Source organism: Heloderma suspectum, chromosome 1 (assembly GCF_057233095.1).
Source record: "Heloderma suspectum isolate Gila_16-S chromosome 1, 16-S_ref, whole genome shotgun sequence".
Lineage (NCBI taxonomy): Eukaryota > Metazoa > Chordata > Lepidosauria > Squamata > Helodermatidae > Heloderma > Heloderma suspectum.
Genome location: NC_139458.1, coordinates 30,587,503 through 30,602,757, shown reverse-complemented (window position 1 = coordinate 30,602,757; position 15,255 = coordinate 30,587,503).

Here is a 15,255-nt window from a genome sequence, read left to right as displayed (position 1 = left end):
TTGCCACTATGGCCACCACAACTGCTGAATCACAGGAACATGCGCCTTATTTCCAAGCAGAGTCACACTTCCCAGAGGCTTCCAGGAGTGTGATTCTGCTTGCAGACAAGCCATGCGCTCTCCCACCATGCGCTGTCCCACCATGCATTGTTTCCCTGAAAAATCATTGGAATTTTTGCTGCTGGTAGGGCAGCAAATTTGGAGGCTCCAGCCACAGCAGCAGTAGGAGAACATTGGGGGGGGTGCAAAAATGGCCATGGGGGCCTAATGCAGCCCACACACCACATGTCGCCTGCCACTGCAATACACAATCTAGCTTTGTGTGCTAATTCCACTGCATGCACATCCTCGCCCAACACTAAAATCAGTGGTGTGGCCTGGGCACACACTAGGGGTTCAGATGTGTTTCTGCAAGTCTGCTTCGAGATGGAGGGCTCCTAGCGCCACCAATCCAACGGTACTGGGCACCTATCCCATCTTATGCTGCTTTATGGATTTTCTGAGATAAGACAACAGATGGAAGAATCAGTTGGAAAACACAGGAAGGTTACAAATGGGAGATGACATTGCCTGGGCCCCTGTAAAATGCCATGTTTGAGGCAGGGTGACTGTACTGTAAAAGTCTCAGCTAGAAGCACTCCAAGATGGGTTTTCAACTTAGGACATGTTTTAAAAGGGAAAATGCATTTTAATATAAGGAAATATAACGGAACATCAGCTGTTCAGAACTTAGAAGCAAAATATTGAGTTAACTTTGAGATAACTCAGAACTGTTATTTTTGTAAACTTGACAGAAATGAATCTCTGACTTACCTCGAAATTGACTTGATATTTTGCTTCTTTGCTGTGTAAATTATGCATATGTACGAATAAAAATATAGGAACATCTATTGTATTGTATTAAAAATGTATGTTTTTTCCTACAAAATAAAATTATTCTGCCATTTTAATTGGAAGTCCAGCATTTTATTCTTTCAATGGCTTCGGGAAAGACCATTAGTTCAGCTGTAGGACACAAAAGTGGGACACCTGCTAGCGGGCATACTCCTATTCTGGGCTCCCGCCAACCAGCCATACCCCCTTCCAGGATACTCCATTCCAATCTCCCCTCCTCCAAATTTAAGTCTTTCTTTCCCAACCAACACTCAATATTCTGAGGGTTCTTAGCATCCTCAGGCTTCATTGGGCTGTTTTTGAGGCTGGGTTGCCCTCTTACAGTTTGCAGCTAAACATTTTTTGCACTTCTCCAAACCTTGGGATTCCCAAACACATGCTAATACCTCTTGCTTTTCAGTGGCCCCTTTTTGGCTGCATTGCTGTTGGCACTAACCTCTTGAGTTTGCTGTTACAGGGAATGCTATTAGAGCAAGGGTCTCCAAACTTTTTGGACCCGTGGGCACACTTGGGAATTTGAGAAACTGCTGTGGGCACCACCATAAAATGCCTCCCATGGAAGACATGGCTAGTCACATAATGGCTGCTGTGGGTGTCTGGCTGGTCAAAAGTGAGCTAAAGTGTGTGTGTATGTGTGTGTGTGTAGTGGGGAGAGAAATAGTGAGGTTAGGGAATCACAGAATCATAGAATAGTAGGGTTGGAAGGGGCCTACAAGGCCATCGAGTCCAACCCCCTGCTCAATGCAGGAATCCAAGTCAGAGCATCCCTGACAGATGGCTGTCCAGCCTCATCTTGAATGCCTCCAGTGCGGGAGAGCCCACCACCTACCTAGGGAATTGGTTCCATTGTTGTATTGCTCTAACAGTCAGGATGTTTCTCCTGATGTTCAGCCGGAATCTGGCTTCCTGTAACTTGAGCCCATTATTCCGTGTCCTGCACTCTGGGATGATCAAGAAAAGATCCTGGCCTTCCTCTCTGTGACAGCCTTTGAAGTACTTGAAGAGCGCTATCATATCTCCCCTCAGTCTTCTCTTCTCAAGGCTAAACATGCCCAGTTCTTTCAGCCTCTCTTCATAGGGCTTTGTTTCCAGTCCCCTGATCATCTTTGTTGCCCTCCTCTGAACCTTCTCCAGTTTGTCTGCATCCTTCTTAAAGTGTGGCACCCAGAACTGGACACAGTACTCCAGATGAGGCCTAACCAATGCTGAGTAGAGGGGAACTAGTACTTCCCGGGATTTGGAAGCGATGCTTCTATTAATGAAGCCCAAAAGAGCATTGGCCTTTTTTGCAGCCACATCACATGGTTGGCTCATATTCAGCTTGTGATCTACAACAATTCCAAGATCCTTCTTGCTTGTCATGTTGTTGAGCCACGTATCCCCCATCTTGTAACTGTGCATTTGGTTTCTTTTTCCTAGGTGCAGAACTTGGCATTTATCCCTATTAAATGTCATTCTCTTGTTTTCTGCCCAGTGCTCCAGTCTATCAAGATCACTTTGAATTTTGTTTCTGTCTTCCAAAGTATTAGCTATCCTGCCCAACTTTGTGTCATCTGCAAATTTGATCAGCATTCCCTGCACCTCCTCCTCCAAGTCATTAATAAAAATGTTGAAGAGTACTGGGCCCAGGACTGAGCCCTGCAGTACCCCACTCATTACCTCTCCCCAGTTTAAGAAGGTCCCATTGATAAGCACTCTTTGATTCCGATTCTGTAGCCAACTGTGGATCCACCGGATCGTTGTTTCATCTAGTCCACTTTGAGCTAGTTTGCTCATCAGGATATGATGGGGCACTTTGTCAAAAGCTTTGCTGAAGTCGAGGTATATTATGTCTACAGCATTCCCACGGTCCACAAGGGAAGTTACTTGATCAAAAAATGAGATCAGATTCATCTGGCAGGACTTGTTCTTGACAAATCCATGTTGGCTTCGAGTAATCACGGCATTGTTTTCAAGGTGCTTCCAGATGGATTGCTTTATCATCTGCTCCAGAATTTTCCCAGGGATCGATGTCAGACTGACTGGTCTGTAGTTCCCAGGTTCCTCCTTTTTACCCTTTTTGAAGATAGGGACCACATCAACCCTCCTCCAATCATCTGGCACTTCACCCGTCCTCCATGATTTCTCAAAGACAGCGGTTCTGAGAGTTCTTCTGCCAGTTCCTTTATTACTCCAGGATGCAGTTCATCTGGCCCTGGAAATTTGAACTCATTCAAAGTAATGAGGTGTTCCTTGGCCATATGCCTATTGATCTCAAGCTGCAATCCTGCCCCTTCAGCCTGTATTTCGCCTTTGCCAGGGGGGTCATAAACCCTCTTTTGGGAGAAGACTGAGCCAAAGTAGGAATTGAGCACCTCTGCCTTCTCTTTGTCCTCTGTTATCATTTTGCCATCCTTATTTAATAGCCGAACCACCATTTCTTGCCTCTGCCTTTTACTATGCACGTAACTGAAGAAAGCCTTTTTGTTGTTTTTAGCATCCCTCGCTAACCTCAGCTCGTTCTCAGCTTTAGCCTTCCTGACGCCACCCCTGCAATTCTGTGCTACCTGCCTGTACTCTTCCTTTGTTACTTGGCCTTCTTTCCACTTCCTATATGTGTCCTTTTTTGTTTTCAGGTCATCTCTAAGCTTTTTGTGAAGCCACATTGGCTTCTTCTGTTGTCTTCCACCTTTTCTTCTGGTTGGAATTGTTTGTAATTGTGCCTTGAGAATTTCCTTTTTTAAAAGCTCCCACCCATCTTGGACTCCTTTTCTCGTTAGCGTCGCTTGCCATGGGACCTTACTGATCATTGTTCTGAGTTTATTAAAATCAGCTTTCCTAAAATCCAGGGTACGCGTTTGACTACACTCAGCTTTTGCTTCCCTTAGAACCAAGAACTCAAGTACAACATGGTCACTTTCCCCCAGAGTTCCTGTAACTGCTACTTTATCCACTAAGTCATCTCTGCAAGTCAAGGATAGCCAATCCTCTAGTTCCTTCCTCTACGTTCTGTAGGAGGAAGTTATCCGCCACACAAGTCAGGAATTTCCTGGAGGGGCCATGTTTTGCAGAATTTGTCTCCCAACAAATATCGGGGAAATTGAAGTCCCCCATTACTACTACATCATGCTTCCTTAAAACATTGTCTATTTGCTTCTCAAAAGTTTCATCCTCGTCTTCTCCTTGGTTGGGTGGCCAGTGGTAGACTCCGACCATCAGGTTCCTTTTATTCTTTGCTCCATTTATTTTGATCCAGATGCTCTCGATGGGGCTACCAAGCTCATCCACCTGTATTTCTGTGCAGAGATATGTATTTTTCACATACAGTGCAACTAGGGTTGGCGGAGAATTTCTCCCCGAAACTTCGGGGGGCTGAGCACCAACGTGTCTGGCCCCCCGAACAAGTTTCGGGGAGAAATCCTCCGCACCCCCCCCCGCACCCCGCACCCCCCCCCCGGGACGGGACATACCTTCGCCGAATGTCCCTCCCGGCGGCGGGTCCGGCCGGCGGTTCAGCGGGTGTTCGAGCGGGGCGGGAGCGGCAGCCGGTCTTTCGACCGGCTGCCGCCACCGCCATTGCAATGAAAGAAAAAAAAAAAACGCCCCCTGATAGGCTACGTGACGATTCACGTACCCTATCACGGCTAGATTTGCAAAGTCAGCCGTGATGGGCTACGTCAGTCGTCACGTAGCCTATCACGGGTGACTTAAAAAAAAAAAAAGTGTGTACGGATAATGGCAGCCCCCATAGGGAGCCGCCATTCCCGTTCCTTATTTGGTCGCCGTAGTCTACGTAAACATTTACGTAGACTACAGCGACTAAATAAGGAACGCGAATGGCGGCTCCCTATGGGGGCCGCCATTAGCGTACGCGCTTTTTTTTTTTTTTAAGTCACCCGTGATAGGCTACGTGACGATTGACGTAGCCTATCACGGCTGACTTTGCAGATCTAGCCGTGATAGGCTACGTGAATCATCACGTAGCCTATCAGGGGGCGTTTTTTTTTTTTTTAAACTTTCGCGTTCGCGGCCGGGCGAGGCGGGAAGCCTCCCCCCCGGCCTGAATTTCGGCCAGGGCGAGGCGGGAAGCCTCCCCCCCGGCCTGAATTTCGGCCGGGCCGAGGCGGGAAGCCTCCCCCCCCTGGCCGGAACTTCGTGGGGGGACCAGCGAAGCGCCTCCCCCCCACCGCGAACGTCCTTCGAGGACAGGTAAGTGACTTTCGTCCACCCCTAAGTGCAACCCCACTTCCCTTTCTGTTCCTCCTGTTCTTTTTGAACAAGTCATATCCTTCAATTGCTGTATTCCAGTCATGAGAGTCATCCCACCAAGTCTCAGTTATACCTATCAAGTCATAATTTCCCTCTCGTATTAAGAGTTCAAGTTCGTTCTATTTGTTTCCCATACTCTGGGCATTAGTATATAGACATCGAAGACCATGTGCTTCATAGTCTGGCTTTCTTCCTACATGTGTCTGAAGACTATTATTGGGCACTATTAGAGCTGTTCTCTCCGTTGCAGTGCATGAGCCTACGTCCATTGTTAACCCCAACTTTACATCTCCCTTCCCCGTAGGATTCAGTTTAAAGCCCTCCTAATGAAGTTCTTCATGCTGTGGCCAAACACATTCTTCCCATCCTTTGTGAGGTGCAACCCGTCCCTTGCCAACAGCCCATCTTCCAGGAAGTACAGCCCATGGTCCCAGAATCCAAATCTCTCTCGTCGGCACCACCTTCATACCCAGTCATTCACCTGGAGTATTTTTCGTTCCCTTTCTATCCCTCTTCTAACTACTGGAAGGATGGATGAGAAAGCCCCAAAGTTCTTGAGTTTCCTTCTCAAAACTTCAAAGTCTGACGTGATTTCTTCATAGCTCCGCTTGGCGGTATCATTTGTTCCCACATGGATGAGAAGGGATACCTGTCAGTGGGCTTTATGAGTGTGGGCAACCTTTCAGTCACATCTCTAATCCGTCCTCCCGGGAGACAACATACCTGGCGAGTCCATGGGTCTTCGTGACATACTTGGGTCTCGATCCCACACAGCAAGGAATCTCTCACTACTACCACTCTTCTCTTCTTCTTGTTGTAGGCCTGAGTTTCATCGCCTCTGACTGACCTTCAGCCTCTTGCTCAATCTCATGTAGGTTCCCCTGTGATTCTTCCTCTGCAGGCTGTCCTCCAGCCTCATCCTCAAGTACCTGGAATCGGTTCCACAGCTCCACTGCTTCCACTGGTGCAGAGTGTCGTCTAGTTCTTCTTCTCCTAACTGTCACCCTTTTCCAAGGAGTATCCTCTACTCCATTTTTCTACACCTCAGCATTTCCCACTTCTGCCTCACCTTGCTGTTGCTCTTCAAGCTTCTGGTCTTCCCTTTGCTGCTGTAGTTCCCCCATTCTGTCCAAGAACTCTTCGTGTTCTTTTATTCCCCGGAGGGTCGACAGTCACCGCTCCAGTCCTCTTACTTTTTCTTCCAGCAGCGTGATCAACTTGCACTTGTTGCAGGTGTAGGCCATGTTGCTCTCAAGCAAGAAAACAAACATTGCACACACCTTGCAGGTCACCACCACTGGAGAGTCTTGTCCTTCCATAGCCTCTTTTCCCTTTTTGTGTCTAGCTTTGTGATTGTTCTAGACTAGCCTGTGCCTGCTCCTCTACTCAGTAGAAGTTAAAAGCAGAGTCCCACTGGTGTGGAAGTGTGTGTTACTGTTGCAGAACTCAGAGTCAGAGAGACCACGGAGTGAAGGAAAAAGAGTTTTTATTTAATGCGCGGGCTTAAGGCTGGAATCATTTCCAAAGAGCCAAAAGCCCCGATTCACATCAGCACATTGTTTTTATAGATATTGTGACACATAGGAAACGGCTCCTCCTCTCCCTCCCATGTAGGGTTGCAGTCCTCAACATTTCTTTTCCTAGCACCATTGTTTATAATACAAGAAATGGGTTATAGGGTAGCCATGATAAGCAGAGAACAGAAGAGAACAGCAGAGAACATGATATACAATTCTATGCTGACCTTAGCCTTTGTTGACAAGATAAGAAATTCCTGTGTCTCGTCAGCTTACAAACATATATTTCAGAGAGCAAGAGCTCAGCAAGAACATGAAGCATGAGACTGCATGAGGCTACTTAGTCTGACCCCCAATATGGCTGCTACATTACAAGACAAATAAATGAAAAAAAAAGTTAGTTAAAAAAGAAAAAAATATTAAGGGCCTCCCCCTTGACCTCCCCTGCCGAACTCCCCTGGCCAACTCCTGTTTGCTCCCCCTGCCCGCTCGCTCTGGTCGCTCGCTCTCTGGGAGCTTGTTGCTTCTGTAGTCCCTGGACCAGCTGGAGCAGCTTGCTCTGCTCTGCTCTGCTCAGCTGGGAGGTGGGAAACAGACTGAAGCTTCCCGCCCACTCAGCTGCTGGGCGTACTCAGGCTACACCCCTCCAATTCAGTTGGAGCTCTCAGAAGCACCTGGTGAGCTCACAGCCACTCAGAAGGATAAAGGGCAGGGACTGGGAGGGGGAGAAACAGTGAGGTAATGAGGTGGGGAAATAGCAAAGTTAGAGGCTGGGGGGAGAGGGAAATGGCAAGACAAAGAGGGAGAGAGAAAGAGCAAGGCTGTAAAAAGAGAGAAAGAAGAAGGCTAGGGACAGGGAAGGAAAGAAACAGTGAGGCTAGAGACTGATGGCTTCTTCACACAGAGCTTTTATCCTGCTATTGAGATAAAATACTCACGGAGGTTTGCAGGTCCTTTTCATGACGTCGTCAACCTCCAGGGCACATCCAGAGGTATTTCCTGGTTATTCCATCTCAAAAAGATCCGGAAATAATGAACTATCTATCTAAGTCAGACTGTTAACGCTGTTAAAACAGCCACTAGATGACACCATTTCATTGATCTCTATGAAACCTTGAAAATTAAAAACTTCCCCTCAGCAATCATGTGGTCGCCATCTGGGAGCCCACTGTAAACATGTAAACATTGTTTGTCCTGAAGCTGCCACTGTCCAGCTTCATGGGATGATCCCAAGTTCTAGTATTATGAAAGAGCAAGAAAAACTTCTCCCTATCCACTTTCTCCACACCATGCATAATTTTATACATCTCTATCATAAGAACATAAGAGCCATGCTGGATCAGACCAAAGGTCCATCTAGTCCAGCATTCTGTTCACACAGTGGCCAACCAGTTGTTGACAAGAAACCCACACGCAGGACACAAGCACAACAGCACTCTCCTGACCATATTCCCCATCAACTGGTGTACATAGGCATACTGCCTCTGATACTGGAGGTAGCACATAGCCATCAAGCCTAGTAATCATTGATAGCCTTCTCCTCCAGGAATCTGTCTAACCCCCTTTGAAAGCCATCCAAATTGGTGGCCATCACTACATCATGTGGTAGCACATTCCATAGTTTAACCCTGCACCGTGTGGAGAAGTACTGCCTTTTATCTGTCCTGAATCTCCCACCAATCAACTTCATGGCATGACCCCGTTGTGTTCTAGTATTATGAGAGGAGGAGAAAAAAGTCTCCCTATCCACATTCTCCAAACCTTGCATACATCTATTTTACACATCTCTATCTTACTTGCATTTTTTCTGTGCTAAAGAGCCCGAAATACTGTAATGTCTTCTCACAGGGGAGTTGCTCCAGCCTCTTGATCACTTTGATCATTTTAGAGAGCAATCCTCTGGTCCCTAGGTGAGCATCCAAAGGATCATATGATTGTTCACATTCCTCGTTCCTAGACTGTATTCCCCGTCCCCCACCCCCTGGCAGCCGTCACCAAAAGAACAGCACTGGCTGCCCTCTGAGGTCAGAAAAACGGCCTCAGAGGAGGAGGAAAGGGGGCATTCTGGTGGATACGAGTTATTCTGCGCCTCCTTCAGCCCCCTTCCCTCCCTCTCCAAAGCACCCTTGCTAGACGGGCTAAAAAGCCTGTTTAGGGAAATCTGCAGGGTGGGGAGGCAAAGATGGCCTCTGCCCCTCCTCCCTCCCCGCACTGGATGATCGGATGCCTCCAAGTTTGGGGATTTCTGATCACCAAGGGAGCAACTGATAGGACCGTGTCCTTAGTTGCCTTTTTCTGCACCTTTTCCAGTTCTACAATATCCTTTTTGAGATGCAGTGACTAGAACTGTACCCAGTATTTCAAATGTGGCCACACCATAGATGCATAAAGCCATTACAATATTGACAGTTGTATTTTATATTCCTTTCCTAATGAATTTGCCTTTTTCACAGCAGCCACATCCTGGGTGAGTGTTTTCATCAAACCGACTTCTGGCTTGCTCCTTGACCTTGACTCCTGGCTGGCCCTTTGCTCCTGGGCTTCTTCACATGGAGCTTTTCTCCTGCTATTGAGATTGCTCACTCATGGAAGTTTGAGGGCCCTTTAGATGACGTCGTGAACCTCCAGGGTGTCTTCCGCACTAAATAGCCTTTATTCAATTTTTAAATAGATCAGATATAATGAGCTATCAAATTGCCCTGCTTGTGTTCCGCTTGAGTTCTCTCCATGAAAAAGGAAAAAGCTGCAAGAGAAGGAGCTAGATCAATGAAACATATGGAAGACTCAGATAAGGGGGAGAAGGAGGGTGAAAGGGGAGAGGAAAGGGGAGGCGGAAAAGGAAGCATGTGTAAAGGGAGTCCATTATGATCCTGCATTTAAAACGGAAGCAGAAAGCCCCATTTTAAATGTGGGATTTTAGGCTGGTGTAGAGATGCTCTCAAAGCTGAAGTAAAGTTGAATCCGCAGAAGTCACAGACACCAGTGCCATTCTGCTGCTTATCTCCATCATGTTGCTTACTTTCCCACTGTGCTGAGCTCCCTCCCATATGTTCTCATTCCTGGATTTCTTGTTCAGACAGTGTCAAAGCTGTCCAGGGATTTTTGTGGGAAACATTGCTCATTTTTAGGTACCCAATTTTTCACTTGCTTGGCTTTTACAGACAGCTGCAAAAGGGTGACCACTGAGTAAGATTAAAAATACAGGACAACAATGCTATTAGGGCAATAGTCATGTAAAGCAGGGGTGGGGAACATCTGGCCTGCCAGATGTTGGTGAACTACTAGTCCCATCATCCCTCACCTGACCAGGTTGGCTACGACTGATGGGAACTGAAGTCCAACAACATCTGGGGGGTACATGTTCCCCTGCCCTGATGTAAAGCAAAAACCAAGGACTCAGATTTATTCACACTTAGAGTAGCCCACTGAAATCAATGGGAGTTTGTCAGGACTAACTTGAGTCCCATAGACTTCAACTTAAACAGTTCCTGAGGTTTCTTTCTCCGATTCCTTCCATGATAACTTAAAAAAAAATAAGAGTATCCAAACACCATTGGGTGCTTCCAGATGGAGAGGTCCTAGCACAACCAATCAAAGGCATTGTGCAGGTATTCCATCTGGTCCTCCTTAGCAGATTTCTTCTATTTTTGCAGGTAAGAAAAAAGGTGCGAGAAGCTGTGGGGAAACACAGGAGGCTTACAAATTGGAGATGACAACATCTGGATCCCCTGTAAAATTACATGAACGGGGCAAGCCAATTGCAGGAGAAATTGCTCACCTGGGAGCACCCATAGTTGCCAGCTTGTTGCAAGGCAGTTTTTTCCCTCTTGTTCAAGACCTGATTGCTGACCTTAGACGCAATTCTAGAGCCAGACTTTCCAGTTTGGACAGGCAAAGCGCTATGCCTGTGTGTGGCAGAGTGGTCTGTGAAGCCCCTGGTTTCGTTCACAGACCCTCCCCTCACCCCCATGAGTGAAACTGCTTTCTCCAAAATTCGTTTTTTTGGGGGGGCGGGGGGAGCAGGGTATTATTTTCTGCAAAAGTCCACAAAATGCCTTTGGAAACTTGTTGTATAGGTAGAGGAAATGACTGTCAGACACAGCAGGCCTCAAACACAACTGTCCTTTATTTATCACACAGAGAACTGCAGAACTTAGCAGAACTTGCTTCTGCTAAGTACCCATTGCTGCTACTCCCAACTCTACAGGAGCTGCCAAGGTTCAAAACAATAACTAACCCACAGTGTCCCGCCCCACCCCCCAAATACATAAAATAATAACATCTTTCCCCTCCTCGGAGCAGCAGCTACAGCAGAGGCAGGGGTAAATGGGCGGTTGGGTGAGCTGGAGGGTTGCTCCCACGTAGCTGGCCCTGATATGATTCAACAGATGCAAATGCACACACTGTCTGCAAATAAAACTGGGGGATTCAGTCACGCATCACCTGACGTCATGTCTAGTTTGACCCTAAGACCAGGATTAGTGAGCATTGGAGTAAATGAAGCAAGAATGCTAAAGTCTAAGCACTGGGTCATGTCTTTTGCAACTTGTGCGTCAAAAGCCTTTTGGAAGAAGTTGAGGAATGTGAGCAGAAAACCGCTCCGACTGTGTCATCTGTGAGGAAGAACCTGCTCCTCTTCAGCAAGAATGCTGCCATCAGTGAAAATGAAAAATGAAGCTAGATATTCATTTTGTGAGAGAGAGAGAGAGAGAGAGAGAGAGAGAGAGAGAGAGAAAGAAAGAAAGAAAGAAAGAAAGAAAGAAAGAAAGAAAGAAAAGGTGTTGCAAAACTGGAATCACATTTTTTAAATATAGTAAATGAATGTGTCTTTCTCCAGCTCCTAGCACGTGTCTATATTGGGAGCTGAAAAATCAGCTTTCCTGCCAGACTCTGAAATAGCCTCTCCATATAAAGAACGGAAAATGCCTCCTTGAAGCTATACTCTGGGGTTAGCCAGACCCTACACTTTTAATCCAGATCAATTAATCCAGAGTAATATACTGCTGTTTAACACCCTCCGCAACAGTGATGGGTGTTTCTAGATGGAGAGCTCTTGGAAACAACAATCAAACAGCACTGTGCAGCTGTTCTGTCTTTATCTCCTTAATGGATTTTTTGTGGAAAGAGGAAACAAAGGAGGAAGGAAGGAGCTTTAAGCAAACACAGGAGGGTTACCAGAGGAAGTTGTCTGGTCTCGCTGTAATATTCTGTGAATGAGGCAGGGTGACTGCACAATAAAAGCCTTGTCTGGAAGCACCTAGTGAATACAAAAAAACTGTCAAGGTGTGTTAAATGATCACTAAGTAACTTGCATTTTCAAGTTATCTGGAGCAAGGCCTTCTTGGCAATGTTGTCAAGTGTTTGGAACATCCTTTCTAAAGACATTGGCTTGTTTTTCTTTGCTCTCTCTCTCTCTCTCTCTCTCTCTCTGAAAGAACATGAGTCTGGGTTGCAGGGCCACCTGGACTAGAAGGGCATGCCACACAGCCTTGCCTCCCCTCCGCCCCCATCCACAAGTTCAGCCAGCATGTGAAGGGACTCCACATGCGTATGTCAAGTATGTGCGTAGAGATCTTTCACATTGTTGTGTATGTTACATGTCAAGCCTCTAGGGCAGGGATGGGCAACCTGTGGCCCTCCAGATGTTGTTGGACTACAACTCCCATCAGCCCCAGCATAGCCAATGGTGAGGGATAATGGGATTTGCAGTCCAACAACATCTGAAGGCCCACCCCTGCTCTGTGTGTATCCACGCAGAACAAAGCGAGCGGGTAAGCAAGCAACATATTTGCCTAAGAAAGATATTACCGCAGTGCTATGTCATAAGAACATAAGAAGAGCCCTGCTGGATCAGACCAAGGGTCCATCTAGTCCAGCATTCTGTTCACACTGTGGCCAAACAGCTGCCAACAGGGAACCCACAAGCAGGACATGAGTGCAACAGCACCCTCCCACCCATGTTCCCCAGCAACTGGTGTACATAGATATACTGCCTCTGATACTGAAGGTAGCATAGCCATCAGGACTAGTAACCATTGATAGCCTTCTCATCCAGGAATTTGTCTAACCTGCTTTTAAAGCCATCCAGACTGGTGGCCATTTAACGTCTTGTGTCCAGGAACTATCCATGGGACACACAGACATAACAGTGGTGAAGAGAATGGGATTGAGTCACACAGTTGCCATACTACTGTAACTGCATTAGGAGCTATCAGGAAAGGAGCTAGTGAGTGTGAGAGACAGGGCTGGTTAGATGGTGACCGGCCTAGAGGCCTTGTTATAAAAGCTAGGCCTAAACTCAGGCCTCAAGTAGGAGAGCTATGGAGGTGTGTGAGGTAACAAACTTACAAAGATTACATGTTAAAAAAGGGTCCCATTTTAGAGCTACTGTGGTGTAGTGGTTAGAGTGCTGGACTGGGACTGAAGAGTCCGGGTTCAGGTCCCCACCCGGCCATGAAGCTCACTGGGTGATGGTTGGGCCAGTCACTAACTCACAGCCAAACCGACCGCGCAGGGTTGTTGTGAGATAAAATGGAGAGGAGGATCATGTACACTACCTTGGGCTCCTTGGAGGAAAAGGCAGGATCAAACAAACAAACAAACAAACAAACTACATCCCAGAGGGAATATACACACACATGAACTAGGGAGGGAAGAACCATTGGTACTAATGAACGTGCAGAGATCCCCTTCATACTCTGACTTAAACACATGGATGGTAGGGTGCTGTGGCAGATCCCCCTCCTTTAGGGTATTTTTCCCCACTAAATATTTTGGGGGGTACTTCTGCAGACCTTGGGACTCTCCTGCGCCTGCTGAGACCTCCCTCTTGTGTGTGGCTAGTACTGTTATCGCTACACAAGATTCCACGCTCAGCATTAGTTTGCTATTAGTATGTAGGATATATTATATGAACGTAATACCTTTTAGATGTGCTCTCTGGGTAGCCAGGTGTTTTGCCAATCGTTCTGTCAATAGGCAGTGATTCTTTTGGGATATTCAGAGGCAATGAGCACACCAATGGGTGAAAGAAAGAAGTTTATTTAGCTAAAATACACTAATAAAACAATAAAAAGCATGACAATACATTCAAAGCATAAAGCATGTGTTTCTTCAGTCACTGGGATCCCCGTAAAATTATAAGACATCATCAAATCAGTAACAGAGCAGTAACAAACAGCTCTGATGGCCTGGCCCGTAACATCTGTTTTGGCCTACAATGAGGTTCTGCCTTGGGTGGATCCCAGGGAATCAAATACTAACCACTTGATCCCTGCCATTCTGGGCATTTTTCCAGCTGACATTCTTGTAGACTGGAAAACCACCAGCCTCAGTGATTAGGTAGCCAGCCAGCCCAACACAGATACCTCCCACTCCGCTCTCAGCTGGCCTTCACATCTTGCCACAGGCCTTATCTACAAGCCCTTAGCTGACAACAGCCTGGGAACCAAGAGTGTCAGGCATAGCTAAACAGGCCCAAACGGCACTCTAGGCATGGGCAGAAGAACTAACACACCACTAACTCCTCAAAATGGTCTGCGTTTCCACTACACCGTGTATAAGAAGGGCCCCTGCTTCCCTTTTACTGCAGCGGCTGCGCACTGGGCAGCCGACAGAAGTCAGAGGGCTCTCGATCATGCTTCCTGGGGCTCCTTCACACGGAGCTTTTTTCCTGCTATTGAGATTACTCACTCATGGAAGGTTGTGGGCCCTTTAGATGATGTTGTGTTTAGATGATGTCCAGAGCCATTCCCGCACTAAACAACCTATATTCCATTTTGAAATAGATTGGAGATAATGAGCTACAGTTCTGGTCACCACACCTAAAAAAAGATATTGTACAGCTGGAAAAGGTGCAGAAAAGGGCGACTGAAATGATCAAGGGGCTGGAGCACCTCCCCTATGAGAGAAGGTTACAACAGCTGGGATTGTTTAGCTTGGAAACAAGGAGGGTAAGGGGAGACATGGTAGAGGTCTGCAAAATTATGCATGGTGTGGAGAATGTGGATAGGAAGACATTTTTCTCCCTCTCTCAAAATACTAGAACCCGGGGTCATCCTATGAAGCTGATTGGTGGGAGATTCAGGACACATAAAAGGACGTAGTTCTTCACACAGTGCAGAATTAAACTAAGGAATTCACTACCACAGGAAGTAGTGATGGCCACCAACTTGGGTGGCTTTAAAAGGGGGCTAGACAAATTCCTGGAAGAAAAAGCTATCAATGGCTACTAGTCTTGATGGCGATGTGCTCCCTCCAGTACCAGAGGCAGTGAGCTTATGTACACCAGTTGCTGAGAAACATAGGTGGGAGGGTGCTGATGCGCTCATGCCCTGCTTGTGGGTTCCTGGTTGACAGCTGGTTGGCCACTGTGTGAACAGAATGCTGAACTGAATGGACCCTTGGTCTGATCCAGTGTGGCTCTTTTTATGTTCTTATCAAATTACCCCACTTGTGTTCCACTTGAGTTCCCTCCGTGAAAAAAGGAAAAGCCACAAGAAGAGGAGCTAGATCAATGAAACATATGGAAGACTCAGATAATGGGGAGAAGGAGAGGGAAAGGAGAGGGGGGAAAGAAAGTACATGTAAAGGGAGT